We start from the raw sequence: 13,000 nt of genomic DNA, 5'->3' as shown, positions 1-13,000 counted from the left end.
CCCATATATACACAAAAAATGATATTTTAGACAATTTGGTTTATTTATAGATCCCGCCTAATATTTGCACAATCTGTCTTTGATGTTTCAGCCTAGGGCCTTTCAAAAGCACTCAACAGTCATATTTAACTGGATTATGGGCATTTGACCAGCAGAATTATTCTTGGATCAGTGCTGACAATAATGGGATCTCACACACGGAATGCCCATATGGACAGTTACATGTTGACTCCCCAGCTTCTTGTCACTGTGCAGAGATGAAACCTTGGGAAGGGTTTATCTTTTTCTGAGGGATGCAGCGGTCTTAATATAGTTTCCTTGCTCTGGCAGCTGTCCTGTGGAGGACAGCAAGAATTCAGGAGAGAGGCGTGTTGCTATTTATTTCTTGTTTTTACCCCTCTTTGAAAGCAACACATCCCAGAAATGGACATGGCAATGATGTCCTTCTTATGGCACAGAAAAGCAATGAACCTCTTCTACATTTTAAGACGTCAAAGGAATCCATGGAGTGCATTTCCTTTTCCCAGTTAGTGAAATAAGAAAACCTTTCCCAATCTTTGTTTCAGTGGAAGCTTACCCAAGTCAGAAGCAAGAATTTGCTGTCAGGGCTAGAGTTTGTAACACTGAAAACTGAAAACACGACAATTCTCAACCAGAAACGCCTTAAACCAATGTAAGAATGACAGCTTRTCCCACAGTCAAAGCTCCTGGTGGTGTTCAGGCACTCTATAAGGTAGACAGAACTGTCTACCATTCCATGCCAGTGCTTGAGCCCTTTAGTTTATTAATACAGTTATATCCTGGATTTGAAGTTCAGATTAAGGAGTTTTTTATCATTATTCTTTCAGTCCCTCTTTGTTTATTTTTCAGTCTTTCTGGGATAACAGGCTATGGCATTCATGAGCCTGGCACRCTTAAAAACATCCCTGCTCCAAATCAGCACAGCTTTTCTGACAGAAAGGGCCATGGGGCTACAAAAATACAGGGGAAGTATCAAGACTGTCTGGCCTTTGTGTGTTGGAGAGTGAGTTTCTCACTGGCCAGGGAATGGCCAGTGAACCCTGAACTTGGGTCCCATCAAAATCAGAAAGCAAGAGAGGAACAGAGGAGAGGGCTGTCCCTGATACTGCAGGGGAAGCTGCTCCATTTTTTGTTCTCAGGCTGTTCTCCAATATTTTTGTCCTGTTCTTTCTCTCTTTTTTTGTTGCCATAAGGTTGGCAAAGCAAAACCAGCTAGTGCCAGCTATTCCCTCCATCCACAGGACACAGCCACYTGGCTGCTCAAGTCTCCTTTTGCAGCTCTCCCTCTCTTAGAGCAGCAGCTGTTCCATGTGCCTCTGTCTGGGGCATTCAGAACAGGAGAATATCTCTTCTCTCATAGTAATGACCTTGTCCATGGTTTCTCAGCCTRCTTGGAAGGAAAAGAGATTGGACAACATCCATAATTATTTAGATTGGCAGTGGAACCCAAGCTGGGCTAATTTGATAACTTTGAAAAATAGAATTCTCAAACCAGTGTTTCCTTTGGACATGTACATTCTAGTAGCATTTAATTTATTTCTTTAATTACCCCTCCAAATCTTTATTAAATATTCCCAGTTCAGTCTGAACTCTGGTTTGCTATGAAGGTTCTTGGGATCAGATCCTATAGTCAAGAGAAGCTGGAACATTTCTCATCATTAACTGAGAATGACTCTGAAAGGGGCTTTGGGATCAAAAATATGGAGATGTTGAAGTARCCTTTCTGGTCAAGGTTTGAATCCCTTCTTAGATAACAGCTATTGCAGGGAGAAAGTCCCAACCCCCTGAACACAGTGGGCAGAGCAAGTCAGTGAGAGATGATGTCTTGTCCAAGCGGTTCCTAGGACCTGCTGCAAAATATTTTCAGTGGCGTYAACAGGTTTTGAGTCAGGTCTTGGGTGACTCTGTTCTGCAATAAACACAGAGGGATAGCAGTAATTGTAGACCATGGTGCTTATTTTGGTCACCATGATGTTATTATAACAGATCCCCAGTCCACAAACACACCCTTTCCTTTGCTAGCCCCAGCTCTTATGAASCAAACATGCTGTTGAAAGAGAGTTGCAGATAATGTGGTTTCCCTGAGCCTTTCAAACATGTTATAAAACCAGAGGAGCTGAAGTAATCATCATTATCAGTGAGCAGACTTGGAACCTGAGTCTGAATCTGCTGTGAGTTTAAAAACCTGAGTTCGTGTGCATCCTCTCTGCCTCTGGTGATGAGTGTTTCACTRTGAGACGAGGGGTTGCAGGCTCTGAGATAATGATTTCAGCTGTGTGCCTCTTAGCACTGTAAAGCCCATAGAATATCAGAAAATTTATTGCTGTGACTTAGTTGCAAACTCCCTGGAGTGGACAAGGGTTGTGGACCTCATGATAAATAGCACACGCTAATATTTAGCAAATGATAATGCAGACCACAGAAAAGAGGGGATAGAGGAAAATATATTCCCAAGGGCTAATAACTAATGCAAAGAGCCAAGAAATAGCTTAGAGCGGGAGGGAATTTCCTCAGCTTCCCTCGTCCATGGATAAGTCATTGCCTTATGGATGCACAGAGTCCAGCATTGATCCCTCCAGCACCAAAGTTACTCCTGGCAGAAGTTCAGAACATACAAACTCACAAAACSCTGCAGGCAGAGCAGACCTGATGTTTCCCAGCCCCAGCTGGAAGGTGGTAGAGCCTATATTTGAAGCAGATGAAAGGGCTTGTGGCTAAAGCTTTAACTGGCTGTTTACAGGGCTTTTCTGATGCCTCTGTGCCATATGCTTCATGCACAGGGCAGGTATTTTACCAGAACATTTCCCTGTCACCCCTTCCCAGAGAGCTAAAAACCCYTACATCTTCTTTACCCAGCCAACAAGGACATTTCTGTGCTACAAATCTCCCTCTGCCTGGGATATGTCCTCCTGGAAGAGTGACATTCCATGACTGTAAACAGAAATGTGTCACTGCAGGGCATGAGGCACAAATAACGTGGTGTCAGAGGGTGGTGGGTGAGCCCTTCTGGGATCAGGATCACTTGGTGAGGTATTGTGCATGTGTACAGACAGCCCTGCTCTGGCGAGTGCTGTGCCAAATTATGTCAGTCCTTGAGATAGGAGGGTTTGTACAGCTGGTGAAGGGCTGGGTGAGCCAAGGGCTGGGGTGACCTGTGGCCCTTTTTCCTTTTTATGGCCTTAAAAAGAGGCAGTTGGAAGGTGGATGATGCCAACCAGCTGTGTCTGCCACTTCCAGTCTGGGATGGGGAAGGGAATGGGTTTGGTGAATTCCTGGTGAATGAGTAGAAAGGGAGGAGAGGGAGGAATGAGAGGGGCAAGTCACAGTCTTGAGATGTGGCAGGTCTGTGGTGAATGAGGCACTTCCCTTGATGCCTGCAGGAAATCTGGGTCATTAGAGGGTGATGGATGCCTTAGAGCTGTCTGTCCCGTGGTGATGGAAAATGCCCACCTCATGCAGCACCGCTGTGCTCAGGCCACAGCTGAAGAAATGAGTAGACTCAGAGGCACAGGGTGGCAATGCCTGATGGATTTAGATGTTCCTTTGGGGTAGAAGGTAAAAAATGATGCAGGTAAACATTGTGAGAGGTAAGGCTTTGATTGCAATTAAATTTGATTTTTCCTTCATTTGTGGGAAATACAGACTGTTGGTGATCAGACATACAGCCACAACACTTCTGAGAGACGAAGATTAGAACTGCAGCCCTGGGCTCATAAGGTGAGAATTAAAGTTTCCTGTGTGATTATATGGAAACTGCAGTAAAACACACATAAACCCAAATTGCGGGTCATGCGTTTCAGATGCTGGAAAGGGAGGAATGATGGATGGCCTGTGGCAAAATCCAATGTACGTACATGTGACTGCAAAAGATCAGAARGAGGCATGAGTGTCTGATTTAGAATGCTTGTACTGCAGAGGCAGATTCGTAGCATATGTYGAGAGCTTATAGGGAACAGACCACGCAATATGTGATACCACACGCAGAGAGCCAGCACTCTGGAAACTTCCTTCTCCTGGGAAAAAGATCATGGAGCAACATTTATTTTTAAGAGGCACCCTCATGTTTTATATATTTGTGCTTTCTGTCATGATATTTGATAGCATTGCATTTCATCAGATGGAGACATGCTGCTTGGGAAGGCAGACTTGGAGAGTACCTGTGCTCTGCTCAAAACCCCTTTCCTGTGGCTGCATGCCATGTTAGTCCCTTTATTTGGCCATTGTGTGTTCTGTTGAACTAATGAAGTACATACTGGGAGAGAGGAACTGGAGGAGGATACCATGGATTAATAGAACGAAGGAGCAGATCAGTGAGATGCTCACAAATAGCAAGTCCAACCCTTCCTCCTGAATTCAAAAATAACATGAAAACTGTACACTTTTGAACCTCTGCGTGCTCAAGTCAAAGCAGCAATGCCCTAATTAAAGCCTCTGCTAACCCTGATTCCTTACACACAACACAGGGTACCTGCCTGTGCCCTCCCTCTGCGCTCCCTGACAGCTCTTTCCACGAGCAGGCTGGAATGCTGTGCCTTCARTCTCTGGCAGTGGGCGAGCAGGAGCCTCGGGCAGTTGCCCACCCCTTGCTGGAGTGGAGGTGAATGGTGAAGRCACATCTCCACCAGCCAAAAATCTCTCATCTGTGATGACACACAGACCCCTCTGTCAACATCTCCTTCACGCTGGATGAAATATCATTTGGCTGAGGCCAGGGGCAGCAACCTTCCTCCCTCAGATCCCTTTTCCAGTGACTAGGGGCTGCTCCCAGGTATTGAACAGGCAGCCAAAGCCTCCTGCTGCTCTTTGCTGACACCATCACTCAGCATCCTCCTGCAGCATAGCTGGGGGGAGTGGGGGSTCCTCTGGCTACTTTCCAGCCACCAACAGCTGCGTGTTCCACTCCAGAGATGTGTCTCTGGTCCCAGGGAGGTGGCCTGGTGCGATGGCATTTGGAAAGCAGCAAAGCAGAGGGATGGGGAGGAAGGGATCACTGCTGGCATAAGAGCAGTGGAAAAGACTACAGGAAGGGAAATGGCAATGAGAGATGTGGYTGGCAATGGGAGAGAAGTGGGAGTGATGGAAAGGGAATGAAAGAGAAAACTCTGAGAGAAGCAGTTCAATCACTTTGTAGATAATACAGGATACTTGAGCCAGGATTTCTTTTTTTTTTTAATATTCCAGCTCTGATCTGTGAGTTGCTGCAGAAGAATTGTTTTATTGTTGTGTGCCTGACTTTCCCCATTTATGAACCAGATAATGGCCATTAGAAATCTATAGCAGGTGAGGGCATCTTCAGATCCAAGCCTGGAAGTGTTGACACTTGAGCATTATTGATAGACATGTGGAGACAGACTGTCTCTGTGAATACTGCTGCAAAAATCTTCTTGAGTCTCTTTAAGTTTGGCAGCTCCTAGAGCACATGCACCAAACCTGAAGCACCTTCACAAGTGCCAGGTCTGACACTGGCACTTATGCCCTTAACTGTTCTGCCGGCTCATGACAGGTTTTGCAATGTCTGATGTCATGAGGTGAGGGAGCAGTAGAGCTCCGGGCATGTCCTTAAGGATCAACCACCCTTAAGTTTGTCTGCAGCTCCAAYAGTGCAAATGAGGTCTCTGCCTGAACCAGTCCTGGAGGCCTGGACAGACCTCGGTGACCTTAGACAGGTCAATTATTCCCTCTTTCCTTCCCCTCTGCATTTAGAAAATGAAAAATGAGAATACTTTGCAGAGGAGTGATGAAGGTAAGTAAGGTAAGGAGTAGGACATGATGAGGTGTTTTGAGAGTCCATGGAGGTGGTCAGRTAAAAGTTCTCCATTAAGGTGGATGTTGTCATCTGCCATTCATCTTCCATTCACCTCAGTGCACTCCCCCCTCGTCACTGATCATTAACATCACTCAGAGACTTGAAGTGATTTTAACAAATTGTCTGAGATGTGCTGTTTCTCATTTCAATAGGTCTTAGGCAAGACAACAGGAGAAAGTAATGCAGTGTCACAGTGCTGATAGCAAGCGAGTCACAGATGCTGATACCAAGAGACTTATTTAGTCCATTTTGATCTTTTTTGTCTTGCTTTTTTCATCTCATCAAAAAATCGTTGCTGGACTCCACAAYCGTGTCTCTCTGAGATCCTTCTGCAGGATCCACAGCCCAAGCCTGAAGCTCCCTAAGGAACTCGCTATTTTGGAGATCTTCACCATATCTTCAGCTTTGTTCAGGTCTCTTTTCAGCACCCCAGTAAGTGATGAAGTTTTCAGATAGAAGGATCACAGATACAGGGGTGACTGCTGTATTTGTTTCAGGCTGCTGTTTGTGTTTCACTGGCCCGTGTGAACAGCAGGTTTGTGGAATGGGTGGGACATGGTAGGGAGTCAGGGGTGTTCCTGTTCAGTCTGGTGTTCAGCTACTTGAAAGTTTCATATCTTCTGAACCATGGCAGTATTTGGCCTTTATTTTCTCCCCACTTTGCTGTCCCAGAACTGCCCTGGCCAGTCACTYATGCCAGTCTGAGTCACACGGCAGCTGGAACAAGTTTCTCTCGTCATCAGTTTTTGGAAAAGTTTGTGCTTTGAAAGGGTAGGGCCCATGTAGAGGACACTTCATTTTCTCCAATTTACATCATTTTGCTGCTCAGATGTTTGGTTGTTTTTTGGGGTGTGTATGTCTCCAAACTTCCAGAACTSTGTTGAAATAGCTATTTCACATCTGCTGATGGAAATTTGTGTTTCTTTTTAGTGGAATGACACAAAGAAATAAAGAATTCTGTTTTCACGACCACAATGGCCACCCTTAAATCACAAAATGTTGACGATTCAGAAGCGATCATGATCCAGAATCCTATTCTTGTACTGGGGTGAAAAACATAGAAAAAAGAGTTCTAATCTGTACAAAGGGTGTCTGTAGGCACTTTTTCACATGCCAATATACCTTACTGCACTTCCTGTGGGTTAGCTGACTTTCACCAAGTTGGGAAACATCCATAAAGCACCATGAGTGGAAGTGACATATTTACCTCGCCTTGTCTCCTTTCATCCCATTTTAGACCTCAAACTGTCTAACAGCATTAGGGGGCCCCACAGAATGAGAACTTGAATTCAGTACTGCTGGATTTACTGAATCTCTGTGCTATCTCCTGACACTAACATTAACTGAATACATCAGGAATAGGGCAGAATACAACCTCTGTRAGACAAATTTTAGGGATATGGGAAACAGGAAAATCTTAGAAAGGAAACTTGGGAAACCAGATCTTCCTGCTATGTTTGTCTTGCAATTAGTCAAGGACCTGGCTCACATAGTTGTCTCTAAAAAACAGAAGAATCAAATGAGAACCAGAGGGCAGAGAAAATATGAAAATAGCTTGTAYTGATCTTTACAAATGAACAGCAGTCATTAAAAGAGTTAGTAACTATCCAACAAATTTGGCTTCCATCTCCAGTAAAAGAGTTGAAATAAGGAAGGAAGAAGAATTTTCTGTGCCATATGGAACCATATGTATAGTAGCTAACCCTCAAGAGAGTTGCCAAAATGGAACGTAAATGACAGAAAAAGGAAGGGGTGAATTTTGTCGTCATGGAATACTGGAGAAAAGGCTAAACAAAGTAAATCTGTAAGCAGTTACAGCAAACCTCAACCCTGGTGAAGAAGAGTTTACTGAGTTTTTTGCGTGGCTCAGAGCACACTTTAGTTATTAATTTGATTCCTTGAGGCATGTAGGAGGCATGCAACCCCTCTACACATGTTGGCTTCACCACTGGAAAGGAACATGGATGACACACATGTGGATTTGTAGGAAGGAAATACAGATGTAACTTAATCACTTAGTTTGATCCAACTGCAGACCRAGGAGATTAGAAGAACATGGTCATTTAATCTGTGTAAATAAGATGTCTATTCATGTACTGAGGCAGTTAATATATTGTTTCATGAAGACTGAGCTGAAAAATTAATTTAAATTGACTGGAGATGGAGATTATAAAGCAGACTGAAAACAGGCTGGAGGCAGCAGAAACACATAGTGATGAATAAATGCCAAACTTAGTGGAAGATTCCTCAGGGGAACAGAAGGGAACAATGTTAAACTGTTTTTGTTTAAGATCCCTATTAATGATTTGGAAGGAGGTTTGGCTGTGATAGCTCATTGCTGTGATGGTGCTCATCTTGGGAGGGATCATGCTTTCCGAAGCACTAGTACTAACAACTTCTGATGTGGCAAACTTTGGATGAATCAAACCCACAGCAAATGGTGCCCAAAAGTTCAGTTCTGGGGACCATACCCAAAGTTCCAGTGAATGCACCTGTCTGTAGATTCTTTGTTTGGAAATCTCAGTCCATGTGGTTCACCATTTAGAGCAATCAAATTCTCTTGGTTTCCACTAKGATTCAACCTCTCCCATTTACTTATCTAATGTTTGTCCAACTTTGCCTACACTGGATTCTCCATACCAGAGCCTCCTGGCAGACCCTGTGGACATGCTGTTTCATTGTCCTGGTATGTGAGCACCTATTGTGATTCCAGCAAGCATCTTGATRCTACTAAATATTTCAGAGGGCTGGTGAAGCTATAGGGAGATGTAGAACCTCTGTTTCTGTACTAAATGAATTGTACTCCAGCCTGTTTCCAAAGGCTCAGTGAAAGCTGAACTTCAGGACTGTCCTTTGGGGAGTATCACCTTTGCTTTGAGATGGAGATTCAGTCCCTGGAGTTACTGGGTCACTGTTACCTCTGACTGTGGGTGTTCAGCTGCCTTGCTGAGGGCAGAAGGGCATGGGGCTGGCTGAGAAAAGGGATGGGCAATGCAGCTGGCCTTGCTTTGTACCTCTGGGCAAGGGAGCTGGACAGGTAACCCTGTTCCATATCTGCAAAGAGGTGTGGGGAGGGAGTTAGAGGAAATGCAGAGCGATTTTTCTATCATTTTGCCATCTATTAGTTRGCATTGTCCAGCACTGAAAGGTTCAGTAGAATTTATTTATTCTTCAGGCATTGCTGTGCTGCCCCAGAAGTCCTAAACCTCCATGTGTGTCTCCTGCAAGGCTCAGGAAGAAATGCAGTGAGGTTGTCTGTGCTGGACCAGTTCTGCAAGGCTGGCTCACATTCCATGCTGTGAACTCCCCAGGGCAGGGAACGTCCTAATAACTTTAATTTACTCCACACTTACTCAGGAAGGGGGTATAGCTCAGTGGTAGAGCATTTGACTGCAGATCAAGAGGTCCCTGGTTCAACTCCAGGTGCCCCCTTAGAGGTTRCTTTTTAGATCAGAAATTAGAAAAAAAWTCTTTACTGTGAGGGTGGTGGGGCCCTGGCRCCAGTTGCCCAGAGAAGSTGTGGCTGTCCCATCYCTTCAAGGCCAGGCTGGATRGGGCTCTGAGCAACCTTGGATAGTGGCAGGGGGTTTGGAATGAGAAGATCYYTTAGAACCCAAACCATTCTATGTTTTATGATTTTTTATGGCTTTGAGGAAACACACACAGTGCTTAGACACTGAGGATTGAGATTATGAAGCAAATTAAAGCGGGAGCGACCAAAGGGACAAACCACAGTCAAAATCCAAGTGAAGATGGAGAGGAGTGAGTGTTAACCACAGGAACACATTCGTTTCAGTCTCTGGAAGAATCTCCATTTTCCCTGTGTAGTCTTCAAGTTTAGGTACATATCCACAAACTGTGGCAGTCTGAGGGTCACAAAGGCCAAATATCTTCTTCTTCTCCAGCGCTTGGCTGAAGGAAACATTCCTCACATATTCCYGTGCTTATGTGAACATTGGTTTGGGTCTTGAGTGGGAGGAATGACTAAGAACTAAGAATTAATTACTTGATTCATTCTCTGATTATTCTTTAMAAGTATTAGAAAAGGTGTTATTATCTGCTGAAAGATCATTATTTTAATTGTGCTTTGATGAGAACAGAAGGCAAGGGAATCAGTTACTCAGTGTGGTCCATTAGTAGTGTATTAAAGACAAATGCAGAATCCCATGAAACTTTTCCCAAAGATGACATTTATTAGGCTGTAAAATAACCTCCCACAGAAGCATTTGAAGCCCTGTCACTTAACTGATAAGTTACCGAGGCCAAGAGGCCATAAGACCTCCCTAAATTGCTGTTTGAACTGGAGTGAAACTTAAARAAGAGTTGGTTTGAAGATTCCCAATGATTGAAAGTATCCCACAACCCTTGCAAAATWGTCAAAGAAACTAGATTTATTTCTGTTCTGAATGTCTAGATTTAACTTCTAGCTCTTGGCCATTACTAGACCTTTTAAGGTTGAAGAAACCTTGTCAGCTAATTCAGGTTYTCTCTTTGAATACTTGTAGCCTGTGATTAAGAAACTTCTCAGCCTTGTCTCTGTAAAATTAAAGAGGTAAATCTTATAATGTCTTTCTCCAGAATGAGGCTTCCCTATTCTTCATTCATTGTTGTGTCTTTCCCCTCAATTAATTTTAATTCCTTAGCACCTGCAATCCCTAAAATAGGCTCTGAATATCAGCAGCAGTTGCACCAATGCGAAGTTGGGTTGTTATGTAATTTCTCTGCTTCTTCTACTGGATATTACATCTCTAGTGCATGGATTATGCTGTTGAAGATGTCTATATTAAACCACTTAGATACTATCGATTTCTAGGCTTTTTCCAGTTTGCTCCTGGCCTCCTTTGTCATGCCTGAGAAGCAAGTTCTCCACTGTTTAATCTTACATTCAGGACTTTACTGAAATTCATACTGTTGTGCAGTTTACTGAATTCCTCCCTGGATTGTTTTGCTTTATTGTCCTTTGTATTCTACATCACTTCCCAATATTGCACAAACTTTCTAAATAATAGTTTAGCCTTTCCTTCCATGTCAGCAATAAAAGCATTAAATAGCAATGGGTAAGCCAGCATCTATAGGCGGCTGAAAGTTCACTTGCTGAGTGAACATTTGCCATTTACTATTAAATTTGGAAAGGTATTAGCTAGTCTCCAATCAATCTACACTCTACTATCTTTATTTTAAACCAGCCAAGTATATTCTCAATAATTCAAATTTGGTGCTCTTGGAAAGCTCATTACCTCAACACTATTACTTTTATCAACCTTGTTTGGAGGCTCATCAAAACGTGGGACTGGGTTAATTATTGAGACTCCTTTTCCATTAAACGTTGTTAATGTATATTAATTGTTTATTTGTTGAGCCCTGTCACAGACGTGCTGTGATTTTCCCCATGATTGATGTACAGCAGACAAGCCCTCAGTGTTAGGCCTAATTACTCCTTTTTAATGTGTGTGGTGTATGGAGAGCATCCACTTATTTACCTCCTCCTGAAACCTGCCTGAAGTTTCAGGCAAGCATCATGTTGCAGTGAGTTGGGGGCATATATAACAAGCAGCTACTGGATTTCCCTAAGGGTTTTTAATTTTTAATACTCTTCTAAATGTGTCTGTTGGTTTTTATTATTGTATCCTGCTCCCTTCTGAGTAGCTGTTTGCACACAGAATCTCTTGGGTATGTGCTTCTTGAGAAAAGAGAYGGGAGGAATCTTTGGGAAGATCACCTGACCTGGTCTGAACCCAGCCATGTTATTTTCCATTCTTTTCCTGCACCCATCAGATGAGCATTGGAACATCTTCCAGTGGTGCATTAGGCAAAATGATCATACATCTTTCAACTATTGTTTGCATAGTGGAAGAGTGTTTGAAGTGCAGCACATTATTTTCATATGATTTTAAGGTAGTTTGACTTTTGTGAAATGTGTATCCTCTTACATATTTTAGAATCACATCATCATAAAGGTTGAAAAACAACTTTCAGATCATTAAGCCCAACCATTAACCCAGCACTGCCAAGCTCACCACAAAACCATGTCCCTCAAAGCCACATCTACACATCTTCTAAATATCTCCAGGGATGGAGACTCTACTACAGCCCTGGGCAGCTTGACAACCCTTTCAGCAAAGACATTTTTCCTAATATCCAATCTAAACCTCCACTGGTGCAACTTGAAGCCATTTCCTCTTGTCTTATCACTTGTTATTTGGGATAAGAGGTTGATCCTCAGCTCACTGCAACCTCCTTGCAAAGGCCTCTGCCTTTCCTCATTCTTTGTCATTGTGTTTTCCTCTGCTTTCAGTGAAGGCTGGAGATTTTCCTTGAGCCTCCTTTGGTCTGTAATATATTTATAGAAACATTGTTTTGGTTTTTTTTTTTTATAACAGTAGCTGCACTTTTATTTCACATATGCAAAGGAATTGAACCATGTACCCTTAGTGAAAGGGAACAGGATTTGAAGTAGTCTGCAGTTCCTAAAGGAATTCATTCCACCATTTTGATGAGACACTTTTTTTCTGTTTCTATTGATCCCGAGGATTATATTTGCTAACCATTGTCTTCTTGTGGACCTTGACTATGTCTTGGAGATATCCTGAGTGCAGACAACAAAGATGCAGGCACAGAATTCCAGAGTTCTTCAGGAAATTGGAATAGACAGTGGAGGAGAGACTTGCTGTGCYGTGATGCTCTCAGCTGGATGAGTTCCTTGAATCAAATATCTCTGTGCCCATAGTTATTATCCMTCTATCCATCCTGACATGACAGACAATAAAAATAGCACTGAATGGGAGCTTGGCATCAGCATTCCCTGACAGCTCTGCTACTGTGGCTGGAAAGAAAGATTCCTTCTCTGAGGCACTGGGGATTTCAGGTTGGAATGTTACAGTGGCACAAATCACAAAGGGGGAATATTTGATTCAGGAATCTTAGCTCAGAGTCCAGAACATGTTGGCAAAGCTGAGTTCTGGATATTCAGATGGGCCAGTGAGTAATGGCTAAAACCCAAGAAGAGCTGTGTTATAAACAGAGAGATTTGTGTTATTTCTCACAGAAAATGATGGTGATTCTTTGCAATGGCCAGTTTTGATGCACATTGTAGTTACTGAGAAGGGTTTGCTATCTGATAACAAGTTGGGGTAAAATTTACAGGCTTCAATGAGGTAAGATCCTGTTTTTGTT

At 43.2% G+C, this 13,000-nt stretch overlaps 1 protein-coding gene and 1 non-coding gene across 3 annotated transcripts in view; both read left to right on the top strand.

The window, feature by feature from the left end:
• EVA1A (eva-1 homolog A, regulator of programmed cell death) overlaps positions 1–13,000 on the top strand; it is a 132,367-nt gene that overhangs the window by 45,510 nt on the left and 73,857 nt on the right. The gene's annotated exons all lie outside the window — the stretch shown is intronic.
• On the top strand, positions 9,188–9,259 carry TRNAC-GCA (transfer RNA cysteine (anticodon GCA)). Its single transcript has one exon. It is a non-coding gene; the product is annotated as a tRNA-Cys (tRNA).

This window comes from Malurus melanocephalus, unplaced genomic scaffold (assembly GCF_030028575.1).
Source record: "Malurus melanocephalus ecotype Western Australia unplaced genomic scaffold, MMel_1.1 scaffold_26, whole genome shotgun sequence".
Classification (NCBI taxonomy): Eukaryota; Metazoa; Chordata; class Aves; order Passeriformes; family Maluridae; genus Malurus; species Malurus melanocephalus.
The sequence above is the reverse complement of the archived record's forward strand: the minus strand, read 5'-3'. Positions and strand labels throughout refer to the sequence as shown.